The sequence below is a fragment of the Pristiophorus japonicus genome, chromosome 1 (genome assembly GCF_044704955.1).
Source record: "Pristiophorus japonicus isolate sPriJap1 chromosome 1, sPriJap1.hap1, whole genome shotgun sequence".
Taxonomy (NCBI): domain Eukaryota; kingdom Metazoa; phylum Chordata; class Chondrichthyes; family Pristiophoridae; genus Pristiophorus; species Pristiophorus japonicus.
The window spans coordinates 505,210,050-505,222,448 of record NC_091977.1 but is presented as its reverse complement, the minus strand read 5'-3'; positions in this window follow the sequence as shown (position 1 = coordinate 505,222,448).

The following is a 12,399-nucleotide window of genomic DNA, read 5'->3' as shown; positions in this document are numbered from 1 at the left end:
GTCTGAGGTTCTCATTGATATTTTATTATGTTCGCAAACAATCAAACCAATACCTTTATGAAACCCTAAATAACAGTAAACAACAACGCTTTAATATTAAAAAAAATCCTTACATTTTGAAACAAAATCGACAATGACAGCAATTTAGAACAAGACGGCGCAATTTTTTTCGAAGTCCATCAATTGTCATTTGCATTTCATTTTCCCACAGAGGCAACTACAAGTATAACATTACATTTGTCTTTTCCTAGATTTTTGTCAGCTAAACTCGTTAATGATTTTCAAGAAATCAAGTCCCCTCAGTACTTCGCTCTCGATGCTCAAGATTGAAAGACTATTAAGTCGATCTTGTCCCATTCGGTTCCTGACCTCATCCTTGATGTGTTTTAGTTTCGAGAAGGACCGCTCACCACTGCAATTTGATACCATCATCGACAGATATATGCAAAGAGCTATTTCAATGTTAGAAAAGTCTTGAGTGATGGCGTGTGCATGGAGGAATTAATACATTCTCAGCTCTGCTGACTTAGTTTGTTTGAGACAAATTGAGGTTTGAAGCTCTGTTGAGGATGCCACCAAGCTAGAAAACTGGATGAATTCACATAGGTTCCAGATCTTTGGTTTAGGAACGGGCACGATTTTCTGCAGCTTGCTTGATCTCATGAGTCGAGAGAGTGGCTAGCTCGGACAGGAATCCAAACTGTTGATTTCCTTGTATGCTTCAAAGTGGTGTTTCAAGGTACTGATTAGTTGATCAATGATTACAAGGTACACTTCAGTTTTGAATTTCTCCTTGGGTGACAGCAGAGTGTTTTCAGAATCGCCATCGTCATAGATGCGGTTGCATACCCGGATGCGCCTCTGAGCTGAATTGTACTTGTCGTGGCTACACAGTTTAATTCCAAGGTCTTCGAAGTCCTCAAACTCTGTCCATTGGGTCTTGACAAAATCGACAAGGGACTCGAGTAAGGACACCATGTCATTCAGATTCAAGCTGGTCTCTTGAAGCAAGAGATTGGTCAGCAGAAAACGCTTCAAGACTGTGTTCCAAATAACAATGAGAATAGCTGAATCCAGTTCACCCAGTTTGTCAAGGATCAACTAAGTTTCATTTCGGCATTCAACTTTCTGTTCCACACAGAGATTCCAATGGGAGTGTAACCTTTGAGCAGGGCTGACACTGCTTCATACCTTGCTGACTATCAAATAGCGGATGCTGTTTGACGACAGACAGCCCTAAAGGCTTTAGTTTTTCATAAAGCAGTCACCAGCACTACGCCGATACAGAGAGAAAAGTGCAATGTCAACAAATCTGACGATCACTGGACTGCATTCGGCACTGTTTTTCCCCACAAGGTTGAGTGAGTGCGCTGTGCATGGTATAAATGTTGCATATGGGCATTGCTCTTTGATGATAGTTTGGACACCAATGTATTTCCCACTCATATTTGAAGAATTATCATAAGATTTTCCACAACAATTTTGTATGTCGATCCTGTTCTCATCCAGAAAGGCCAGTATTATTTCTGCTATTTCTTGACTGATTATCGGCAAGAACTTTAGGAACCTTTCCTCAGGATCAGTTGGTAGAATATAGTGGATGACAAATATCAGCTGATCTGAGTGTGTGACATCTGGTGTTGAATCAACAGATATTGAATAGAGCTTCACTGGTTTCAATTCCTGGATAATCATCTCAAGTACTTTGTCACCCATCAGACTAATCAGTTTTTCACAAGTGGTGGAAGACAAGTGTGAAATATGCCCCTTGCCATTGTTGGCGAACTGTTGAATGTATTCAGCAAGAAATGCATCGTAGTTTGCGAGAACCTCCAACACACCCAAATAATTATCATTACCTGGAGTTCCAACAATTTTGGCTCTGGCTTGCAATGATAAACCTCATTCATAGAGAAATGTTATCACACAAACAGCCTTGCACCCTGCGCCAGTACTGCCACTTCGAGCAGTATCGGCGACATCCTTCCTTTACATGAATCACGCTGGAGTTTTGTAAGTCTTTATCACAGTTTTGGCAGTCCTCACTACCTTTTGCAATCCAATGGCTTTGCATGTCTTCTGAGATATTGTCTCCCCACAGCCCAATGTCACTCGTAAGTTGCGCCTCTTTCAGTTCATTATGCGCCAGTTGGTTTTCATCTTCTGCAACTTTTTGGACTTGGAGCTCCAACTCGGCCAACTCCGAGTCCGGTGCCACCAATGGTTTTGTTGTTGAAGTTGACTGCACAGCGACGTCTTGGCCTTCATCTTCATGATCTTGAGTTTTTAGTTGGAAAAAATTATCTAGTTTAAGCAGTTTAGCTACTTCTCGTCTCTTTTGCTCCTCGCGTAGCTGGTGCTCTTTCCTTTTTTTTGCCCCTGATTTGTGCATAGAATATCTCTTGAGAAAAGGGGCATCTAGAGTCTGTTTATTTCAAGTCGAGAATAACATGCGCCTGAACCCTCGCAGCGTCGGCCCACTCTTGTTAATCACTTCTGTCAACGCTGTTTACCCTTACCCTTAATCCGACCCTGTATGGGCCCCACTCGAGGCTTGGGCCCCGGGCGACTGCCCCATCTGCCCCCCCTAACCCCTCCCCGAATCCATCCCTCTGCAGCATTGTCAGTTTTCTGAATGGTCACTTAATTTTGATACTGAAATATTTAGCTTGCACAGTGACAAATCCTGTGTACAGTGTCTTTTATTAATATATCAATTTTACTTTGATTTGTTACTTCTTTTCTCCACACAGTAGTTGTAAACATTGTCCCAAGCGAGATTCACATCATCTAGTTTTGCAGACAATGCAAAATATTTACATAATATTAAACACATGGGAACAGAAAACTAAACTAAGGCCTTAAAAACATGCAAATGGTTTCTTTTTCGCTCACACACACCACATTGAAAATTAATAAGAGGGAAGCAGAGAGATATTGCAGTTCAGATAAGACATCCTGTCTCAGGCGCATAAATTGCTGGTTTTTACATATTTCATGATTGAAATGCTTATCTTTTAATGCTAAGATGTTATAGATAAAACCAGAATAATGAAGCAAACTGCCTTTCATTTAATCCTCCATTTTAAATATACACTGGGAATTATGCCACTGTTTGTTCCCTTAAAGTGCCTGAGCAATCACGGTCAATCACGTAAGCATTTTATGCTATCAGTCACCATGGGAGTGTTGCTATGGAGACAGTTGTCAGAAAGGAAGGAGACATATTTCATTACTCCGAAGCAATGAAAGAAACAGTCAAAAGTTTGTTAAGAAATGATCGATGAGGGTGACGGAACTATAAAGGTATTTTGGATTGGGATTTGAAGGTCTATTTCTTACCTTTGATCCAATTTAATTCAGAAAATCTAGGTCCCAAAATACAAATATTTTGTGCTGGAGCTTGTTATTCCTGTTCATTTCCATTTTATGTTTATTTACTCCATTTATCATTGTGTCATGTCAATTTAAGGCCATGCGCCTCTTCAATGGAGCTCTTTTGTTTTTTATCATCAAGTCGAGAGATATTAGTGCTGGGGAATAGAACACTCTCCATTTCAGTCACTCACTGACACATCAAGTGTTTCCATGGCAGGCACAATATAGTTATATTCAGACTAATGCTCTATTTACTCTGCCCCAGCACTGTGTCTCAGGCACAACATCAGAAGAGTTGTCATTATTATACCACTGTGATATTTTACATCACGACTGAAAGTCATCCTGTGACCTCTCTGAATGAGATTTCCAGTTAGTGCTGAATTAGGGGCAGTTTTGTGCTTTGAGCACGAGTGAATTGTGACTGCCTAAATGCATTTCATGTACAGTGGAACAAATTCTCCCATAGATAACTCAGGCTGGTGGATAATTGGGTGGATCCCCAAATTTTGTTCATCTACATATGGTATTGCAGCACCTGGGAATGAAGATTAGTACAGAAAAAAATAACAAAAGAAACATTGGCCTAGAAATTGCGGCTTCACGGAATGTGTACGGACCCAGGAAGGCATCACAATGCATATGCGCTGAAAACCGGCTTTTCCGATCTGTCAAGCAGATCCTCTGTACCCCCACAGCCAAAATATTTGCATGGGCAAGATTGCGGTATTTACCCATATCTTGCTCAGCGGATGCCCTGAATATTCTTGTGCCTGGTAAAAGCAGGCACATAGCCTACTTTTACAGGCATAAGAACTTTAAAACATACAAAAACATAGTAAAATAAAATTAAAAAAACATATTTTAATGTTAAAAACCCTGCCCACTAAGGTAAGTTTATTTTAAACCATAATTAAAAACCTTAAAAAAAATCAGAAAAATATATATTTTTTATGACATTTATTAACCTTAATTTAAATTAATCTTCAATAGATAGTGTATTTTTTCTATTTTTTATTTGTGTTTGGGAGTTGGGGGGCGTGCTTCTCAATCATAATAATGAGAACTCCAACTTACGGAGTTCCCATTATTATGAATAAAAAAATACTGTACCTGGATTGGCTGCCCAGTGCCATGTGACTCCAGCTCCAGCATACGGACGTTCTGACATCCATGCGCTCTGGCGCACAGTGAGTGGAGGGCTCAGGACCAGGATTGCTGATGGGTGCAGCAGGAATAGGTCGGTGCACATCTTTTTTTGCCTTTTTCTGTTGAGCGCCTGTGGGAAGCAGATGACCGGGATTTCTAGGCCAATATATAATGTTATTCACCAAGATAGGAAATGAAATTCATTGACAGTGGAAGCTGTGGAAGGAGGTCATGGCTTACACGAGGATTTCTCCCAGAAATATTCTGGTGGATAATAAGAATGATAGATAATAGGAGTGCGGATGATGGAAGTTCTACTCTAGTTTGATACAACAACAACAACCTGTATTTATATTGCGCTGCATAAGTAGAAATTACCGCAGGTGACCAAAAGCTTGGTCAAAGAGGTATGCTTTAAGGAGCATCTTAAAGGAGGAAAGAGAGGTGGTGAGTTTAGGCAGGGAGTTCCCGAGCACGGTCATCAATAGTTGAGCGATTATAATCAGGGATGCTCAAGAGGGTGGAATTAGAGGAGCGCTGACATCTCGGGGGGTTGTGGGGCTGGAGGAGATTACACAGATAGGGAGGAACGAGGTCATGGAGGGATTTAAAAATAAGGATGAAAATTTTTAAATTGAGGCATTTCTTAAACGGGAGCCAATATAGGTCAGCGAGCAAGGGTGATGGGTGAGTGGGACTTGGTGCAAGCTAGGACATGGGCAGCCAAGTTTTGGATCATCTCTAGTTTATGTAGGGTAGAATGTGGGAGGCCAACCAGGAGTGCATTGAAATAGTCAACTCTAGAGGTAACAAATATACCTTGGTGTCCTGCTTGACACAGAGCTCAGCTTCAAACTCACATTCTATCCATCACCACGATTACTTACTTCCACCAGCACAATATTGCGAATCTCAATCCCTCCGGTATTGAAACCTTTATCCCTATTTTTAGTATCTGTAGATAATGTCCTCCTTACTGATCTCTCATTTTCTACTCTTCATATACTTCATATGGTCGAGTGCTGGTAAGGGATCTCCAGTATGTGGGATCTGCCACTTGCTGCTAATCTCCCCCAGCTGTTTCGAGCTGTCCTCTCCTTCAAAAAGGATGTAAAAAGTCATAATGACTCTGAATACCAATAAATCAAGCCCCTGAAGTTATGACGGCTGCAGACAGTGGAGAGCAGCCACATTGTCTGCTGATGAACTGCAGTTTGGGGAGGAACTCAGTTTTGCCAGAATTGTAAGCAATGCAAGAAGCCCAGAATGTCCAGTGTGAAGGTGTGGGCGAGCCCTCTGCCCGTGCTGCTATTGTCTCGTGGCTGCCTGAGGGAGTTCCCAGGCTGCCCTGACAATTTTGTCTATTATGCTCTTGCAAAGTTTTAAACCTGGTGTGAGATTCATTGAGGCCCTTATAAAAGCCCTCCAAAAGTTCTATAGACAAAGCTAATCAATCTCCTTCCCAATAGTGGCACTGAGCTGCTCTAGGGGAATCTTTCAGAATGTTACTCATCTCTTTAGCCCTTCTTGAGCCTCTGATCTGAGGCTCTGATTTTCCTGCCCACGGTTGAAGAGAATGCCACTGGTGTGTCCTTACAGGCATATACCACCCATTGCGAGTCTTTAAATGGCCTTGTCCTAGCAATTTGGGACAAGGTATGCTGGCAGAGCTGGAGTCAGGAACACAGGGGAAGGATGACGGGCGCCTGCACCAAGTAATACGATTCTATTCGAGGCTTTAGTAGGGTGATTATAGTAAGGGTGTGCATAGAGAAAAAATTGCAGTTGAACACTGGAGATGTAAAGGGCAATACACTGCCTCCAAGTGATATGGGGATCAGCTGGGAAAGTGGAGTTGAAGTCGAAGATCAGCCATGATCTTATTGAATGGCGGAGCAGGCTCGAGGAGCCATATGGCCTTCTCCTGCTCCTAATTCTTATGTTCTTATGTTCTTATGTCCTGGCATTGATGGTTAGCAAATCAAGCATTTTATCAGTATAAAAGGAGGCCTGTAAAAAGTGACCAGTCTAAGAAAGTATGACTGTCTGATCTTACCTTGTGTGACCATGTAAGGTTGTTAGACTTCTTCCTGCACTGAGAGGCGTCACAGTGTTAGCATTGATAGCCTTAGCCATTTGCTTCCAATGACCCTGATATTCCCTTTCTGTTCCGAGTAAGGCCTCCTTCCTGTCCCTAAGCTCCTGCAGGTGCCCTTCCATATCTGCACCAGCAAATATGGTGGCTGTGTGGCCTGCAGCAGATTGTTCCAACATTCGACGCAGCAGGTCTATATGGTCACCGATGCAATGATTTTTGAGAGGGCTGTGCCTTTAAAATGTTGCCGCCATCAGGTATTTCCTGTTGCCAAATGGGTGGGGTACCAATTAGAGGTGTTACCAACACCTGGAGCTGGCCTGCATTAGGCGAATCATATCTGATTCACCTGAATTATGAAAATCATGTCCTCACAGAAAATCTGGGCCAAGAAATTTATGAACCTGTGATTTTACTGGAGCTGAAATTGGTGAAGGCCAAGGCCCGCAAAACTGCCGCTCAAAGAACCGCCGATAGCCGCCGAGAGACCGGGCGGTACATTTCCTCTTAAAGAGGTGGCAGTACCACCCGACGGCCAAACAATGGCTTATGCCGTCAACGGGCGAGAGCGGGCGGGAGCTCTCAATCTCAGCAGCAAAGGTTCTTGCCGCCCAAGTGCCGCCGAGGATGGAGTCGGGCCCAGGGAGGGTGCAAATAAAAATCATGGCAAACAAAAAAGAACACCGGAACACCTTCAGGGGACCCCATCCAGGTTAGTCGCTGTAAAAAAATGTTGTTAAATATGGTCACTAACCTTTTTTTTCCATTCTTCATACCTACCATTGGGGTTAGAACAGCCTCCACGTGGCAGTCCTTTTCCTGCTGGTGCTGACTCCTGCCGACTCCCACTCGCACCAATCTGGCATCTCGGCGTCGGGAGGCCACTTACGCTACTTGGCCACCAGAGGACGTCAGCGGGTGATTCCCGGCTGTACTCCCCTCCCGCCCGCTCGAGCCCAAGTGGAAAATGGCAAAGAGGAAAATGGCAGCAAAACTCAGCATCAGTCGGCGGCAGCAGGCGGCAGTGGGCGGTAAGGCCAACAAAATCCGGGCCATTGAACCTTATGAAGCTTGAATGGCGCTGAAGTACTCGCTCTGATAAATGAATCCGTAAATTTTTTTTAAAAATCATGAAATAAGAGTCTCCAGCGCCCACTTTGGATCCTTTGTCTTGTAAGCGGTGAGCAGTGATTCCACTCTTTTACAAGGCTGGTCAGAAAAAAACAGAATCAGCAGAGACTCGGCACGAGCAGGCTCTTGCTGTCTTCTGACGGAATCCTGGCTCAGCTTTTGTGGATTTTCCAGGATGAGTATTTTAGCTGAACATTCATGTAAGCTGCTTCTAACGTAAGCCAGAATCTTAGACATTACAAGGGCTTCTTCACGAGTGGAATGGAATTCGTCAAGTGGAAGTTGAAAGTGATTTGTGAGTGATGGTTGTTTCATTGCCCACTATGCTTTAAACAGTGAGAGGTGGTCATAAACAAAACAAAAAGGATTGCTGAGTACATTGTCAAATCAATTGAATTCGAATCCTCAGAAATCATGCTGGACCTGTACAGTCCTTTCTGGTCTCTGCGACATCTAGGCCCTAGAAGTAGTGCACGGAAGAGTGTCGAGGCGGATAGGAATATAGGAGCAGGAGTAAGCCATTCAGCCCCTCGAGCCTGTTCCGGCATTCAATTAGATCATGACTGATCTTTATTATAACTACATTTATCCTTGGCCTTTGCTCCATAACCCTTAATATCGTGCCTAATAAAAGTCGATGAACCTCAATTTTGCATCATCAATTGACCCAGAGGTAGAAATTCACCTCCGCCCGAAACGGAGCACATCAATGCGTTTTGCCGCCGCATTGGTTGCGGCGGCCATTGGATCGAAATTCAGCATTTTTGCTGAAGAAAAGGTTGGCGGGAATATGGCAGTTTGCAATGGTCTGGGTGGGGAGTGGCATTTGGACCGCGAAATTCACCTACTGCTGATTTGCTACTAATGAGCCAGCTGGTCAGATAAGGAAAAGGGGAGGTTGCAACGAGACCTGGGTGTCATGGTACATCAGTCATTGAAGGTCGGCATGCAGGTACAGCAGGCGGTTAAGAAAGCAAATGGCATGTTGGCCTTCATAGCGAGGGGATTTGAGTACAGGGGCAGGGAGGTGTTGCTGCAGTTGTACAGGGCCTTGGTGAGGCCACACCTGGAGTATTGTGTACAGTTTTGGTCTCCTAACTTGAGGAAGGACATTCTTGCTATTGAGGGAGTGCAGCGAAGGTTCACCAGACTGATTCCCGGGATGGTGGGACTGACCTATCAAGAAAGACTGGATCAACTGGGCTTGTATTCACTGGAGTTCAGAAGAATGAGGGGGGATCTCATAGAAACGTTTAAAATTCTGATGGCTTCAGACAGGTTAGTTACAGGAAGAATGTTCCCAATGTTGGGGAAGTCCAGAACCAGGGGTCACAGTCTAAGGATAAGGGGTAAGCCATTTAGGACCGAGATGAGGAGAAACTTCTTCACCCAGAGAGTGGTGAACCTGTGGAATTCTCTACCACAGAAAGTTGTTGAGGCCAATTCACTAAATATATTCAAAAAGGAGTTAGATGAAGTCCTTACTACTAGGGGGATCAAGGGGTATGGCGAGAAAGCAGGAATGGGGTACTGAAGTTGCATGTTCAGCCATGAACTCATTGAATGGCGATGCAGGCTAGAAGGGCTGAATGGCCTACTCCTGCACCTATTTTCTATGTTTCTATGTTTCTATGGTCTTCTTAAAGGGCAGGGTTTGCAGGTAGGCCCTGAGCAGGGAAGCCATTTGAATGGAGGTCATGACTAATGCACCAATAGCAAGGAGGTCCAGCAGATTTACCGACGCTAAACTGGAGACCCTCATGGACGCTGTGGAGGGAAGGAGGGGTGTTCTGTACCCCAATACAGGCAGACCAACTCGCGATGTTTCCATGAATGCCTGGAGAGAGATTGCTGAGGAGGTCTTGGGGACCTCCATTCATGACCAGACCGCGACCCAGTGCCGCAAAAGGCTGAACGACATAATTCGCCTGATGAAAGTGAGTACACATTTCTCCATCTCCTCACCTTCCATCTGCGAGCCTCTCCTTTATCTTCACTTATTTCCCACCTTCATTATATAGTCACTGAAGCAGCATTTGACTGTTGAGGACTGTATATATATATGTGCGTTCTCGCAATGGTGGCTCCCTTTCACATCACAGTTACAGCTGCATGTCAGGGACACACACTTGTGCATTCAATGCTGAGGCCTCACGACACTGCTACTCAACAAGCCTTCTTTGTTATGCAGGTGAAGGTTTCTCACAACCGTGTGAGAAACAGAGGACTGATGGTATTGAGGCAGCTTTACAGCAGCTCACTCACCTTGAAGTAAGGGTCCAGACGTTAGTGGGCCCACATGTTGCCTTCCCTGTGGCTGCCAGTCATGCAGGTTCCGTCGTGAGCAGCATGGGTAAATGAAGGCCTTCCTTTAATGCCATCTCTCCCTGAAAGGACGTTTGCTTATGATAGTGTGCAAGCTGCAACCTGCATGTGTCAATGGCGTATCTCCCCAGCACGGCAGTCTTTGTGCCATTTATGCTTGCAGATGAGAGCCCGAGTGTGCGCCAAGGCCAGCGACTGGGATGGCAAGCCAGGATGACAGCCTTGAGATCACTGGCAGCCAAAGCCAGGGAGAGGCTCCTGATGATATTGGGATGCCAAGCTAGGAAGACAGCCTTGAGGGCAATGGCAGCCATTGCCATGAGGAAGCTGATGATGATATTGGGAGCCAAAGTCTGGACGAGAGAGCGCTGGCAGACATGGCCATTCCGACCCCCTAGAAGCCATTGGGAGTGTGAGCCTGTATGACACCTTGGAGGCCAGTGCTTATGTTGGCGCCATGTCGAATGAGTCGGAGGAAGAGGGGGGACACTGCTGGCAGCACCGAGTCACTGCTTCCTACAGTTACACGCGCCAGCTCAGAGACTGGGAGTATGTGGTCGAATCAATTAAAGATAGCAGAGGGGTCTGCACTGGGTGTTGCACTGGGGCCTAATGGGCTGCAGCATGGTGAGGGGCAAACAGAACCTTGGGTGCCATCTCTCCGGGGGACGAGTGCACAAACGAGTTCTGCTCAAGAGGACTCAGATGAGCGCATCAATGTTGGAGTTTAGGAAAGAAGGGTGGAAGCCATGCATTCCCAGATGTTGGAGGCAGTGGCAAGAGTGCCAAGGGTGCCAAGGGTGCCAAGGGTGCTGGAGAGCACGTCCCAACTGGTCAGAAGCGTAAAGGAGTCCGCCTCCCGCATTGTGAACAGCTTTACGCTCACCTTGAAGCCCATCATTGCCAGTGTGCAGATGTTGGTGGACTCCCAGATTGACTGGGTGGAGCCAACTGCGATGCCACGACTCGTTGGGCATGTGGTAGCTGCCATTACAGCACCGGTGCAAGGCAACGAACATCTGAGTGCTGCTTTGGAGAGGATGGTCCCGGCCCTTGAAGCTCAGAATGCTATAATGCACTTTGGGCAACAAGCCACAGAGCATCTTACTGCTGTCTTCTCTGGTGGCATCGAGACTGTGTCTGCTCTCATGCAGTGTCAGCCGAATGCCACACGAGACCTGACTGTTGCCATCACGGCTGGATCCACCACGGTCCAAGGTGGACCTTCCGGTGTCGCGCCACACCACTGACCTGTGCTCCAGCAAATTTGTGGCGCTGTGATGTGCTGCCCTCGGGGAGTGGTGCAGACTCCTTGGACCAGGATGGTGATTGTGATATTTTCATACGACATCACTAAAGCACGCACACACAAAATGGCTCCATTACATCAAGTGACTTTTATTGTATATACAGCAGTAGTTGCATTACCACAGTAGTCCACTATGTAGGGTGTTCGTTTTCCACTCTACTTTGATTCATCGACCTTGGGAATTATAGGAAGGACTCCACATAATGCAAAGTTTAGGCTTAAACCCAACTGTTAGTTTATTATAAAAAAATAATTAAAAATTACAGAACAAGACTTCTTAGAGATTAATCGAAGATATATAATCACCCAGCCAGTTGCTGCTGTTGTCGATTGTAGGCTCATGGAGCTAGGGAAGATGTTTGTCCCAGCTGCCTGCTTCTCTGCTTGTCTCTCTCTCCTTGGTCTTCTTTCCATTATTCCCCTTCATGGTTGTTGTTCCTTTGACCTGTTGTTCTGACCTGTTTTACTCATGTGAGCTCCTTCATATATATCCATTCGATCATACAAATCTCCTACTGGGCTGTTTTCAGTTAATGCATCTGGATGAGTCTCGATGGCTGTGATGATGGGTCTGGATCTATTTGGATGGCGACAATTCTCACCTCGTTCTGTGCACGGAATTGGCAGGGCAAAAGATCCCCTCGCTATCCAAAAATGCACATCTTATAGGATCCTTTTTGGTCCTGGATTTTCACAGACTTGTAGTCTCCATGGGGAACTGTTTTTCCCCTCTGGCCAATCAATCCATGGGCTTCTCTGCTTGATTGTATCAAAACCCTTTGTCTCGATGTTAATCGGGTCTCGCTCCTGACCGTAGAAATTGCATTAGTCAGTTATGAGTCACCACCTGCCACAGGCTGGCGCTCTTTCTCCTGCCCAACAGTCCTACAGGTTTTCTTTTAAATCATTTTAGTCCGTGGCCTCTTGCTGTGCCTTGATCACGAAATGTGTTACCCTTACAACTAGGTGGAGCAGTAGTCCACTAGGTGGATCTCTATACTACACTCATCCC